General features: G+C 42.8%; 1 protein-coding gene across 1 annotated transcript in view; it reads left to right on the forward strand.

Annotated features, from left to right (window-relative positions):
• The window catches only part of DNAJB4 (DnaJ heat shock protein family (Hsp40) member B4), a 62,787-nt gene that overhangs the window by 27,416 nt on the left and 20,213 nt on the right, over nt 1–15,158 (forward strand). The window lies entirely within an intron of this gene.

Here is a 15,158-nt window from a genome sequence, read left to right on the forward strand (position 1 = left end):
ATTACACAAACCAAAGCGGAGTTTTCCCCTTTTTTGTGCTTGTTACAATTGCATTTGTATCCCATATTTTCCTACCTATTTGCAGGCTCAATGTGGCTTATATTATGCCGTAATGGCGATCGCCATTTCTGGAATGAGAAATACAAAGTGGTATTGCATCAAAGATCATAAGTGATAGAGTAAATTAAGCAGTCAGGTATAGAGAGTTCATTTCCAGAATGACAAAGTGGTATAGCATTAAAGTTCATTAGTGACAAAGTATTTGAAGCAGTCAAGTATAGAGATTTGGTTTTGTCCAGTTCTAAGTTTTGTTGTCTGGTATTTAGGATGGATCATTGTGGTATGCCTTTTTGAACAGGTTGGTTTTTTAGTGATTTTCGGAAGCTTGTTAGGTCGTGCATTGTTTTTATGACGTTGGGTAGTGCATTCCGTAGTTGCATGCTTATGTAGGAGAAGCTGGATGCATATGTTGATTTGTATTTTAGTCCTTTGCAGCTAGGGTAGTGAAGATTCAGGAATGTGCGTGCTGACCTTTTTGTGTTCCTGGTTGGTAAGTCTGTGAGGTCTGACATGTAGACCGGGGCCTCGCCGTGAATGATTTTATGAACCAGGGTGCAACGTTTGAACGCAATACGTTCTTTAAGTGGGAGCAAGTGTAGTTTTTCTCTTCGGGGTTTGGCGCTTTCGTATTTTGTTTTTCCAAATATGAGTCTGGCTGCTGTGTTTTGGGCAGTTTGGAGTTTCTTAGTGATTTGTTCTTTGCATCCGGCATAGATGGCATTGCAGTAATCTAGGTGGCTTAGCACCATTGATTGTACCAAGCTGCGGAATATTTCCCTTTGGGAAGAAAGGTTTTACTCTTTTGAGTTTCCACATTCAATGGAACATTTTCTTTGTTGTATTTTTCGCATGGCTTTCTAGTGTGAGATTTCGGTCAGTTGTAACTCCGAGAGTTTTCAGGCTATCTGAAACAGGGAGGATGTAGTCTGGGGTGTTTATAGTGGTGGGTTTGTTCGTGTTATATTGTGATGATAGGATGAGACATTGTGTTTTTTTCTGCGTTTGAGTTTGTTGAAATGCATCCGTCCATGAGTTTATGATTTGGAGGCTGTGTTTGATTTCATTTGTGATTTCTGTTAGATCATGTATGAACGGGATGTAGATTGTGACATCGTCTGCGTAGATGTAAGGATTAAGGCCTTGGTTGGATAGCGATTTGGCCAGAGCTAGCAAGCGAGTCTTCTGGTGAGCCTGACCTTAATCTTATTGACTCTTCCACTATTGAAGTGGGTTTGGCTTATTAGTGGACACACTTTCCCACACATGCTTAAGTGCCAGTCCCACCCACAACTGCCTGTTTTCCACTCCTAAGTCACTAAAAATTGTGCACGTAAATATGGGTGTGTACCTAATTTGCATGCCCAATTTATTTTTTTTTTAAATCATTTTACTTAATTACATTCACATTTATCACATAAATGTAAGGAAATACAGAAATTAATATAAAAAGGAAAACATTTTCTCTCAACAATATATATTTACATAATTGTCCACAATTGGAAGATCCAAGATCAGGAAAACAATCTTAAAGAAAATAAGAAAAACTCAAAATGGTTAATCTTACACTTCACATTTTCTGAGGGAGGAAGGTTAATCTGTTATTGCAGCCGGTACAGTGGTAACTGAAGGAAGTTGCTGCAGAGGATTCTTCATCTGTTTCCACAAACTCTATAATTTCTTAGGTTCAAACAAATAAGTAATAAGGAAAATAAAACACTTACAAGGGAATCGTGCTAGGAAGGCCCCACCTGGGGCAATGATTCCTGGCTGAAAAGCCAAGACTTCACACCTCCCAGTCTGCGATTCCCTTGATGTGTCAGGAAATATATTCATCTTTGAACCCAAAAAACTATCAACCATATATTGGAAATACAATTTCAAAACGTTGTTCCTATCTAATCAAAGACGAAAGTCACTAATAATATAACTCTATCTATAACTTCTGAATGTTCCAAAATGTCAGTTAAACACATCTCTTTTCTCTGAAAGAAGATTTTAAAGGAAATATAATTTTAGTCATCAAAAGGTGGCTATCAGAAGGTATTAGCAAAGTATCAGAGAAATATTTCTTCAAGAATTCAGTAGCTAATATATAGGATATTATAGGTAAATTTATCATTCTCAAGTTATTTTCCCTTAATTGGTTCTCCAGAAATTCCAGTTTATACAAGAAAAATAACTATCTTCATACCAAATTATCTAATTTTCATAGAGAAGCCATTTCCGTAATCAAAGTCTCTTTTTATATCTTGGACTTCCACTTTGTTAGATAAGTATTAATATAAATTCTTTAACTCACATAATGAAAAATTTTAAACATCTGAAGAAAACAGTTATTCACATTCTGCTGCAGTTCCTATAGTATGCCCTTTATGACATTATTGGCTTCACCAAGTCCAATTTCTCCACAGAAACCGCTCCAGATATCTTTGGGGGGAAGAGCTCCTCTCCCAATCCCCAGTTGGTTTATTATCTGTAGTCGATGCTGCGCCAGGACCTCCTCAGGTCACATGAAAATCCTAAGCCACTTCGGGCGTTTCCATTATTGACCTCCATAGCGAAGCATTACTATTTCCGGGTCTTGGAGGGTCGTGCCAACAGGGGGACTCAAAGTCACTCCCTCCACTGAGATTTGGCAATAAAGCCTTGCTGTTCCCCGAAGCAAGAACCGATATCCCTAACGTTATGACACCGAATCTCTCCAAAATAGACTGAGAAGTGGTGGGAACCCCAGCCGTGTTCGAGGAGGACAGCACCACGGCTTTGCCTTTTCTCTTCCCCATTCTCTGGGGAGCGCGCCTTCTTCTTCAGGCATTCTGGTGTAAAACGGGAACTCAACTAGCGTACGTCCTCCCTCAACGCCATCTTGGATCCTCCAGGTTGGGACACTCTTTGTCTGGTTTCTCCTCAGAGGCCTGTCTGATATGGGTAACCCTACAGCATAGCCCTCTGAGTCATTGAAACACGGAAGCCCCTCCACCACTTGCAAGGTGGTGTCCCTTCGGAGGGGTGCATGCCCAATTTAATTGAATTATGAGCCAATTAGTGCTGATTGGTTTAACAAGCAATTATTGGTGCTAATTGGATTTAATTACACGCTGGTCCAAAAACGAAGCCTAACTTTAAGCACCATTTATAGAATAGTGCTAAGCGCTATTTTTTTCCGTGCCAATTGTTTTTAGGCGCCATTTATAGAATTTAGTCCTTTTATGATCATCTTTGAGCATCTGCAAAGGAAATGGCCTGACCCGTCTCTGTTAGGCACCTTTTGTGGTTCAGGTTACTGGCCTCCAGATGCAGCTTCCAAATCCAGGCTTACTTAGTCTACCCTTGGGGGGTAAATTGCTGTTTGGTGAAGACCTTGAAAAGGTGATTAAAGGTCCAGGGGATTCTAAAACTTAGCATTTACCAGAAGACAAACCTAAGCATTTCTATCGTTCAGTGCAGTCCTCTTCTGACTTGGGGAAGCAAATTCAGCCTGGCTGGTTTAATACTTTTTCAAAGGCCCAGAAAAATCTATAGTTGTCCCAGCACAATGGGAAACTCCTCCCCTTTCCCTCAAATATTTATTATATATGGAGACACACACATTTGCACTCACTCACTCTTTCCCACTATTTTAGGTCTTTTAGAATCCCAGCTCTCTGTGGACTAAATTGTACAATTGCAGCCTATCCAATTCAATCCCCGCTGTATTTTCTTTGCTTTTCAAGTCCCACAACTCATACAGCTTCTGTAGGGCTACTTTATTTGCCTTTTCTAGGTATCAGGTGAGGCATATTTGCCTTTTCTAGGTATCAGGTGGGGCATATTTGCCTGACCAACAAGAACACTTCTGTTAGGCTTGCACAGTTTGTGCCTTTCTTTAAACATACTCTAATCATTTACTTTTAGCAGCTGCATTCATTTTGAACATAGAATTTGATCACTGTTAGTGATCCCCTTTTCACACAGTGAGTTCAATAATTTGCATATGGCTGTGACCCTTCTATAGCACACACAGATCAGAATGAGGTTGCTAGGGAGAACAAGAAAAGATGCATTTCAGCTGGCAGCCTGTTTCTAGCACACAACCATGTCTTATTAAACTGCTTCACAGAGGGAGGGGCTGAAAAAAAAAAGACTGGTAACTGAACACACAAACCATATCCTATTGAATTGTAGAAGGGGTTTCACATAGTCTGCTCTTCATAACTTCTCCAAACATTACAAACTGGATATTTTAGCCAGGAAAGGAGCTTCTCGGAACTTCTGTACTTTCAGCAGAGGTTTCTGTTTCTCTTCCGACTTGAGGACAGATTTGATACATCCTGTGAGTTCTGGACTAATCGATTGGGAGATGCTAAGGAAGGGGAAATTAGGTCTTACCTGCTAATTTTCTTTCCTTTAGTCCCAACAGATCACTCCAGAAGCCTGCCCTTTTTATCTTTCTCTCTGTTAAGATTTGCAATTTCCAGTTACCTCTTGTTTCAAGTTAAAAAAAAATTATTATATGAAGGAGGCAGGAGGATTCTTTTTTTTGTGGTTTTAAGTATATGCCACGGCTTTGTTATCAAAATACTGATTTGGAGCAGGTACAAAGTATCCTGTATGACAGAGCTCAGTTTCATACTCTATTTCTACTTGCTGGTAGATGGGCATAACCCACAAGTTCTGAGCTGATCTGTTGGGACTAAAGGAAAGAAAATTAGCAGGTAAGACCATATTTCTTCATGTGCTGGTAAGAATTGGTGCTTGTAAGTGTATTTTATAAGTTACATACAAATGCTAACTCCCCCCCCTTCGGAATACCTACTTGCATATTATGTTTTCTGAGCACCTACTTGAAAGTGTGTATATGTTCAAGCCATTTTATAATCATCTGAGTGTGTAAAACTCTTACACATTTAATTCACTTATAAAATTACCCTCTTAATGTAAAACATGGCAGACGATATACCACATTTAATTATATATAGGGAAGGAAATTGTTATTCTTTTTTTGTATATATATAATATATACTGCCCTTCTAATAGGCAATCAGAAGAGTTTACAAATACTAGTCACAGAAATATGAAAGGAAATACAAACTCTTAACAGGAAAACAAGAGTCAGATTGGGAGAGGATTAGTTATCTCATCTACCTGTCATATCTGCTGCTCCTGTCACCATGGAAAGGCCTGATACTCCTGGAAATGCGAGGGGAAAAAAGGTAAGTTTTTAGCAAATTTGGGTAGGAGGTTTCACTATGCAGTATGATCAGAAGCACATTCCAAAAGGTGGAAGAAATACGGAAAAATTCTTTCTGTCTGGCTGAAGTGAATTGGGAGAAGACAACGGAGGGGTTGGAGAGATGATGTTGGTGAGTGGAGAGATCTAGCAGGAACGTAGGGCATGATTATAGATGCAAGATAGGGTGGAAGGGTATGAAGAGCCTTATGAGTTAAGGTGAGGATCTTATGTTGAACCTTAAATGGGACAGGAAGCCAGTGGTATTGTCAGTCATTTCCATAGGCAGAGCCAGTGCTTTTTTTGTGCCGGTACGGTGTACCGGCACCTTTTTTTGTAGGTCCTCTCCCCGACCCAGTCCCCACCTGCCTACCAGCTCCGTGCCGACGACCCTCTTCTCCTGCTACCCGGCACTGTGACCCAGCCTTTTAAAAAATCTATGACGCGGCGGAGCAGTGCCTCGGATTTGCCTATAAAAGAAGAAAAATCACCTTGTCGGCCGGCCTTCCCTCATTGTGTTCCGCCCTTGCGGAAATAGGAAGTTACATCAGAGGGCGGGACACAGTGAAGGAAGGCCGGCTGACGAGGCGATTTTTCTTCTTTAGGCAGACGCGAGGCACTGCTCCGCCGCGTCGTAGATTTTTTAAAAGGCTGGGTCACGGTGCCGGGTGGCAGGAGAAGAGGGTCATTGGCACGGAGCTGGTAGGCAGGTGGGGACTGGGTCGGGGAGGGGGGCTCAGATGCATATGGGTGGTTGGAGAGAGGGGGAGCAGGGAAACGAGGAGAGTCGCTGGACATGGGTGGAGGGCAGGGGGGACGGGGGTTGTTGGACATGGGTGGATGGCAGGGGAGGGCAAGGGGGACAGGAGGGTCGCTGGACATGGTTGCATGGCAGGGGGAAAAGAGAATCGCTGGACATGGGTGGATGGCAGGGGGGGGTCGCTGGACATGGGTGGATGGCAGGGGGGACGGGGGGTTGCTGGACATGAGTTGGAGGGCAGGGGGGGACAGGAGGGTCGCTGGACATGGGTGGATGGCAGGGGGAAGAGAGAATCGCTGGACATGGGTGGATGGCAGGGGGGACGGGAGTCGCTGGACATGGGTGGATGGCAGGGGGGATGGGGGGGTTGCTGGACATGGGTGGATGACGGGGAAGAGAGAATCGCTGGACATGGGTGGATGGGGGGGAGGGTCGCTGGACATGGGTGGATGGCAGGGGGGACAGGAGGGTCGCTGGACATGGGTGGATGACGGGAGGTTGCTGGACATGGGTGGATGGCAGGGGGGACAGGAGGGTTGCTGGACATGGGTGCATGGCAGGGGGAAGAGAATCGCTGGACATGGGTGGATGGCAGGGGTCGCTGTACATGGATGGATGGATGGAGGGCAGGGGAGAGGAGAGGAGGGCTGCTAGACATGGGTGGATGGAAGAGAGGGAAGGGAGAGAGAAGAAATGCTGGACATGGATGGAGGCGAGGGAAGAGTGAGGAAGGAGATGAGATGAGGGAAAAGGAAGAGAGGAGAAAAACTGCACATGGATGTAGAAAATAGGCAGAAGCTGGATCCACTGGACAGTCGGAAGTCTGCAGAGGACCCAGCTTTTACTTACGGATGTAGGGCAAGAAATAAAGAAGAAAGGAAAGTAAAGAAATGTAAAGGAAGCCCTGGAAACAGTGTTAAGAGGACAGATAGCAGCAGAATCAGATACTGAGCCAGCATGATCAGAAAAACAGTCACCAGACAACAAAGGTAGAAAAAATCATTTTATTTTCATTTTAGTGTCTGGAATATGTCCAATTTGAAAATTTACATCTGCTGTCTTATTTTGCACTGGGTATACTGCAGCTGTAATAGCTTACAGAAATTATTTATAATGAAAAGAAATCACGTTATTTTTTTCTCCTATACTAGTATAATATTTTCAATGATGTCTGCTTATATGCACTATGGCTGTTATAAGGTGTGTGGCAAATGTGGGTGTGGCTATAATAGGGGGACTCCGCCCACAATGAGTACTGGCACCTTTTTTTCTACAAAAAAAGCACTGGGCAGAACACTTTTATGGAAATAAGAACAAAAACCTTGCCAAACTGGGACAGACCAAAGATCTATAAAGCTCGGTATCCTGTCTATAACTGTGGCCAGTCCAGGTCACAAGTACCTAGCAATATACCAAAAGAGTAAAACAGATTTTATGCTGCTTATCCTAGAAAGAGAGTAGTGGATTTTTCCAATTCCATCTTAATAATAGCTTTTGGACTTTTCTCTTAGAAAATTATCCAAACCTTTTTTAAACCCTGCTAAACTAACTGCTTTTACCACATTCTCTGGCAATGAATTCCAGAGTTTAATTACACATTGAGTGAAAATAATTTTCTCTGCTTTGTTCTAAATTTGCTACTTAGTAGCGTTATTGTATGCCCCCTAGTCTTTGTATTTTTGGAAAGTGTAAACAAGTGGCTCACATCTACCATTTCCACTCCACTCAGTATATTATAGACTTCTATTGTATCTCCCTTCGTCTGTCTCTTTTCTAAGCTGAAGAGCCCTAGCCTCTTTAACTTTTCCTCATAAGGAAGTCACCCTATCCCCTTTAAATTTTCATCACCCTTCTCTGTACCTTTTCTAATTCTGTTATATAGTTTTGGAGATGCGGTAACTAAAATTACACACATTATTCGAGGTGTGCTCGCACCATGGAGCAATGGAAAGGCATTATAATCTCACTTTTGTTCTCTTCCTTTTCTTATCTCTATATATAAAAGGCGCCTCCAGCCGGAAACTTGAGGTGGCATAGATATCCGGTTTTCCACAGACTGCCCCGCCCTCACATCAAAACATCATGACGTCGAGGGCGGGTAAGGAACAAAAACACACACACACACACACACGACTCAGGCAGGCTTCAATTCACACACGAACACCCTGCAGCAGGCTGCAATGCAACTTCCAAGGTGGCGGGGGGACACTTTCATGCGCCAAGGGGGGGGGGGTCCAAAAGGGTTGCGGCGCCGGACACCACCACTGACTGTGCGGAGGCGCACGTGCTCTCTCCTCGCTAACGGAAACCCTTTTTCCCTTCCCTCTCCTCCATATTGTGCCTGCTTTCCCGCGCGCTCCTCCCCTCCGGCCCTGCATCTCCAAGCATGATTGCTTGCACTGCTTCCTTCCATTGGTAAGACGCGGCATTCGTCACTACCACACCGAGATTGGTAGGCAACAACCATGCACAGCACAGACAGACGGATCACAGCCAGACGGCAAATTAGTTAGGCAGAAAAAGAAAACCCGGACACACAGGTCTGGTGAACAGATCCCAAAAAAAACCAAAAGCAAATACTGATTCAAGAAGGGACGTCCACACACAATAAAATTCCGCAGACAGGAGGAGCAGGCGACGAACAAAAAAAAAAAAAAACCCCCATTGCACACACATACACGGAGGGAGAAATCCAACAAACAGAGAAAGGGAAGGCAAGGAGTGAGAGCAAACCAGGAAATACAAACATTGATTCAGGCAGGGAGAAATCCAGGAAAAACATCACACATGACAGCAAAATCCAGAAAGGGAATTGGCCAAACATAAAACCAGGGGGGGGGGGGGGGGGGGGGAAGCAGGAGATCCACATGGGGGGGGGGGGAGCAGGAGATCCACATAACAGGGCACAAAAAGCTCTGCAACAGGGAGAGAGCGGAGGAAGTGGGGAGTATTGGGAAAGGAGAGCAGGAACAGACAGTCACTCTTCACAACACATACATAAACGTTTATGCTATCAAAGCACTAAAGATCCAGTTGCAGGGAGGGTGCCATTAACCCATTCTTGGGTGTTAATTGCCCATGACCCAGTACTGTGAGAGTTCCAATGGGTGAAAAGTGCCACTAACAAACGAACCTATTATCAGACGAGCCCACTGACTGTGTGGTGTACGTCACCCTCACGCACACACTTGCATCTGGGAAGGGGATCCCCCTGGGGGAGGGGGCCTAAAAACCTCCCTTTAAATAACAAACAAATTAAACACACTGATCCACAACATGGACAGATGGACACTCACTCTCTTCCCCCCCCCCCCCCCCCCCCCACAAAAACAAACCTTTACACCAACAACTACAACACCACACTAATACAAGCCAACAAAAACACAACCAAACCCCCAGCTCTTAAACAATTATTGCACATAATAAACAACTATCAATTCTTCATTACCAACACAAACAAATTATCCAAAAACTCCCTTCCTAAACATTCATTGCAAAAAACAAATACCTCGCTAGCGCCTGTTTCATTGCTCTCGGAAATGGGCCTTTTTTTTTTTTTACTAGTAATACATAATCCACCCACTTTTATTTATGTACAGGCTTCCCTAGGGGTCTGTGCTGGTACTGCTGCTTTTTAACATATTTTAAATGATCTAGAGCTGAGAACTACTAGTGAGGTACTTAAATTTGCTGATGACACATGTATTCAAATCTGTTAATGTGCAAGTGGATTATGAAACATTTCAAGAGGACATTATGAGACTGGAAATCCGCATGGCAGAAGACGTTTAATGTGTGAACAAGTACAAAGTGATGCATATAGGAAACAGGGACCCAAATTATAGCTACGTAATGTAAAGATCCACAGTAGGAGTCACTGCCCAGGAAAAGGATCTAGATGTCAGTTGATGATACATTGAAACCCTCTGCTCAGTGTGTAGCAGTAGCTAAGAAAGCAAATAGAATGTTATTCTTTGCTTTGTCATTATCAATATACTGTACATAGTAGCAATTGAACAGTTTCTCAGCATTATTGAGTTTAACAGACTACAGAATAACATTCCTGTACCAAAACTAACAATCAGAGCACTATATTATCTATTATCTCAACTTTTCCACTTAAACACCCCCACCACACAAGGGTACATGAACATATCACACATACCAACCAGTCAATACACTCATCCTCAACAGCTGTGTCATTCCCTACTGTAGAGTTGCTGTAAGTCCCCATTACTCATGCTTATTAAGAATCTTGCTTCTTGCCCTAGGTGTTGGGATTCCAAAAAGACTCCTAAACTGCTCGACATGCTGCTTATGGCTGATAGTTCTCTCCCCCCCTCCCCTCCCCCCGTCTCAACCGCTTGCAGTTAGATTATTTGCCCTTTCGATTGGGCCAAGGAGAGGGCTCTGTCAGATAACCAGTCAAAATACTTTTCAGACTAAGAGTAAAGCCTTAAAAACTAGTGTGCAGGGGCCTGTAGGTAATTTACAGCTAAGAGCTTGGAACACAGAAAAGGGTGAGAATGGGCATTAGCAATACTTCCCCTGCCCAACAGCCTAGCTAGGAAGCTGCTCACTTCCCACCATGAACCCTATAGGGTCATGGAATACTACTACATATCCTTGAGTACTTCGGAATTGGAGGTAACGTTCTCAACTGGTTCAAGGGATTCCTAACCACATGATCGTATCAAGTAACATCAAACTCGACTACTTCAGCCACATGGATACCTGAATGGAGAGTCCCACAGGGATCCCCCTTCTCGCTGACTCTATTCAACTTAATGATGATACCCTTGGCCAAACTATTATCAAACCAAAACCTCAACCCATACATATACGCAGACGACGTAACGATCTACATCCCATTTAAACACGATTTAAAGGAAATTGCCAATGACATCAACCAGAGTCTCCATATCATGCATTCATGGGCGGATGCATTTCAGCTGAAACTTAATGCAGAAAAAACCCAATGCCTAGTACTTACCTCTCAACATAACACGAACAAATTCACCACCATAAACACACCAAATCTGAACCTTCCAATTTCAGACACCCTAAAAATTCTTGGAGTTACCATCGATCGACACCTAACACTTGAGAGCCATGCGAAAACACAACCAAGAAGATGTTCCACTCAATGTGGAAACTAAAAAGAGTAAGACCTTTCTTCCCAAGGACTGTCTTCTGCAACCTGGTACAATCAATGGTGCTCAGTCAACTAGACTACTGCAAAGCACTCTACGCCAGCAGTAAAGAGCAAATAATCAAGAAACAGCCCAGAACACTGCAGCCCAGACAGCCCAGAACACTGCAGCTAGACTTGTATTCGGTAAAACAAAATATGAAAGTGCTAAACCCCCTATGAGAAAAACTATACTGGCTCCCACTTAAAGAACGCATCACGTTCAAAGTTTGCTCCCTAGTCCACAAAATCATTCACGGAGACGCAGCAGCCTACATGTCAGACCTGATAGACTTACCACCCAGGAATACAAAACGATCATCCCGCACATTCCTTAATCTGCACTTCCCCAACTGCAAAGGTCTAAAATACAAACTAATGCATGCATCAAGCTTTACTTACCTGAGCACATAGTTATGGAACGCACTGCTGCGCAACTTTAAAACGATTTACGAACTAACCAACTTCCGCAAACTACTGAAGACCCATCTCTTTAATAAGGCATACCACAAAAATCAACAAATGTGAACATACACCACTCCTCCACATATACTCAGAACTGTCCTATAATATCTGCTTGTTATAGTACTATCATGTGTTGCCATTATCATGTAACCCAAGATTCTTTTGTAACACTAAATGTCTATTTTCTAATTTAACTCCACCATTCATGATGTATTGTAAGCCACATTGAGCCTGCAAAGAGGTGGGAAAATGTGGGATACAAATGCAATAAATAAATATGGACTCAAAGCACCATAACTGTAGTATTTGCTGTTCCGTGTTTACTACAAATAGCATTGGCAGTAAAATGCGCTTTGTAAGCTTGAGATGTGACATTTTCTGTAACACAAAACTGGCAACAAATCAGCAGCTTGGTAGTAAAAAGGGTCCAATTGCAGTGAATAAAATTGTATTTTTTTTTTTTTTTACTACCAATCTGCTGGTTTGTTGCCTGTTTTGGATCTTGTAGATTGTTTGCCAGTTTGTTTTCTTGGGCTTTCTGTAACTCTTCTTAACTCTTGGAGACATGAACAAAAGTGCTCTTTCTCCACCTTCACCTGCAGGTCCTCCTGCCAACCCTGTGCCAGCTTATCACATGCACATTCTGTAACCTGGCTAGCTGCATATGATGCCAAGCCATCTGCATGCTACGCTTAGCTTACAGATGAAGTGTATTAAGGATTTCATGCATGTCTTCACAGAGATTACACTCATCTACAGCATACACAGTGGCGTAACTAAGGCATACTTAATCCCTATGTGAAACTTAGCAGTATATCAAATTTTTATAAATAATAAATCCTGTAGGTGTAAAATACAATAAATATTTACTACAAAAGAAAAGGAACACCATAAAATAATAGTAATATAGTACGACTCAAACCCATCACACAAAGAGGAGAAAAAAAAATTTGTATGTTAGTCATAAGGTGGATTCAAACCAGATCCTCCTTTAGTTTCCTTGGCCCTTCTCTGTGGAATACCCTCCCTTCTCCTTCCCCAGGAAGTCTCCTACTTCAGGTTTAAGACTCCTCACAACCCCCTCTTTTTTTTTTTTTTACTTTTGGAAGCTTTTGGTATCTTCTGCTGTTAGTCCTTTCCTTCTCTGATGCGTTATTTCCCTCTCTTATGCCAGTATTAGACACCGTGTGGTATATCAAGCCTCTGGAAATAAATACATAATAAATGCTCTCTGAAAGCTAACTTTAAAAAGTATCTTCAGTAAAACTGAAATTTTTTGGCTTGTTTCAGCACAAATAGAATGTAGAAGCTGATTCCAAAGATCCAGGCCAGGGCTAACCAGAAAAGGGCTGATTCCTGAATAACAATCCATCGTACCATAGATGGATGAGGTATCACCATACAAAAATCAGCCAAAGATATCATTATTAATACATGTATTGGAGATGAATTTGGTAAGATCAGCCTCAACTAAGTTCCAGCAATTAAGAGGACGATATAACAGAAAGTAGATAGATCGCAAGATAGATACAGAACAGATAGCAATTTCCAGATTAGGAGATTGGAATTCAGAGACTGTTTTTACCTCAAATAAAGATTTATAGGTGATAGCTAAACCACCTCTCTCTCTTCTTCTTCTTCTTCTTTTTTTTTTTTAGCTCTAGGGAAATGAAGAACGGAATAACATACATCGAGAATAATAGGATCATCTTTTGCATGTAGCCAAGTGTCCGAGATTATAACAAAATCAAATTGAGCATCAGTTATCCAATCTTCAATCATTACAGCTTTGTTAACAACCGATCGAGCATTGGCATATAACCTACAGTCAGAGAAAAGAACAAGTAAAGTTGCTCAACAGTGGGACTTTAAGTGGCGTTTATTACAAAAGGGTTTGAATCCTTTTTTTTTAGTATGATGTTTAGTAGAAGGCACAATAGTCGGATCATTGTGATTCAAATAGCTAGGAGCAAAACCAGAGGGATTCCTTTGGTGATTAGTTGGTAACCAATAAGGATAATAATATCTTGGAGAATACATCACAGGGATAGCAAAATAGGAATCAAACCCATTAGTGGAATGAATTAAGTGTCTAGATAGAATGAGAAAAGAAAAACAATATAGCAGGACTCTTAGCATTCTTTAAGGAATACTTTTAAACAAGCACTCAATGTGCAAAAGCAAATATATGATAAGCATAATGAAAACAAAAAAGAGGCAGTTGTGATTTTATTATTCAGCTAGAATAATAACAGACCTAAAGGGTGAGAATATAGAGAAATAACAATGATGAGAGGCCTCCAAATGCTGAAAAAGCACCGCACAAAGGGATGCATTAAGGGTCGTGCCCCTTAGGCACACCCCTCTAGCGTGATGCCTCAGAGGTGGGCTGGTTACTGTGGCCATCTCCTGCTGACATCAGCAACCGCTCCCGCTATGGAAGCACCAGTGACAGGAAACAGCTGTGAATTTAGTGTGCAGCGATTTTTAAAGCCCTAGAGATTATGCAGGGAAGAAGTGAATCCAAATTTCACAACACAGGGAGGATTCTGACGCATCAGCGGTGGGCTGGTTACTATGGCCACCTCCTGCTGATGTCAGCAACCGCTCCTGCTATGGAAGCAGGAGTGACAGGAAACAGCTGTGGATTTAGACAGCAAAACTGTGGCGTTTTTAAAGCCCTAGAGATTGTGCAAGGAAGACGCAAATCCAAATTGCTCGGTTCAAATTCCATAACACAGGGAGGATTCCAACGCCTCAGAGGTGGGCTGGTTACTATGGCCACCTCCTGCTGACATCAGCAACCACTCCCGCTATGGAAACAGGAGTGAGAGGAAACAGTTTATGTATCCACCGCACATAATGGCCTGAACCCTGGCCATAACAGAGGAAAAGGGCAGCTTAAGTTACTGTTCCACCTTCGTCTCATGTATTTCATTGAGGGCCAAGCCCCCCTCCACAGAAATGGCAGTCTTGGTGATTGCTGTGACAAGTGTATCCACCTTGAATGACCACAATACCACTCTCCACGTCCTCAAGAGGGAAAGGATACAATCTGTCCAACACCGTGGACCTCCGGAGGACCCTATCGAGGACTCCTGTGGCTGCTGCCAGAGTCCCCAGAGGTGACCTGCTTGAAAGCCAGGGTGGCCTTTCTGGAGGATGATCTGTATGATCTCTCAGGTCATTCTGCTCCTGGAGCACCTGGGCTGGATGGTGAATTGGGCAAATAGTAACCTGTCTCCCTCTTAGAGCTTGGAATGCCTGGGGTTCCATTTTGATACAGCCCAGGGCGCAGTATTTCTCAGAAAAGAGCACATGAGTAAGTTGAAGGCCCTAAATTGCAACCTGCGCAATTTGGAAGCCCTATGGCTCTGGGATTATCCTTCAGCTCTTCATTCCATGGCAGCAACCTTTAATATGGTATTTTGGGCTTGGGCCTATATGTGCCGTCTCCGGGCAGCCCTCTTGTT

This window comes from Microcaecilia unicolor, chromosome 6 (assembly GCF_901765095.1).
Source record: "Microcaecilia unicolor chromosome 6, aMicUni1.1, whole genome shotgun sequence".
Classification (NCBI taxonomy): domain Eukaryota; kingdom Metazoa; phylum Chordata; class Amphibia; order Gymnophiona; family Siphonopidae; genus Microcaecilia; species Microcaecilia unicolor.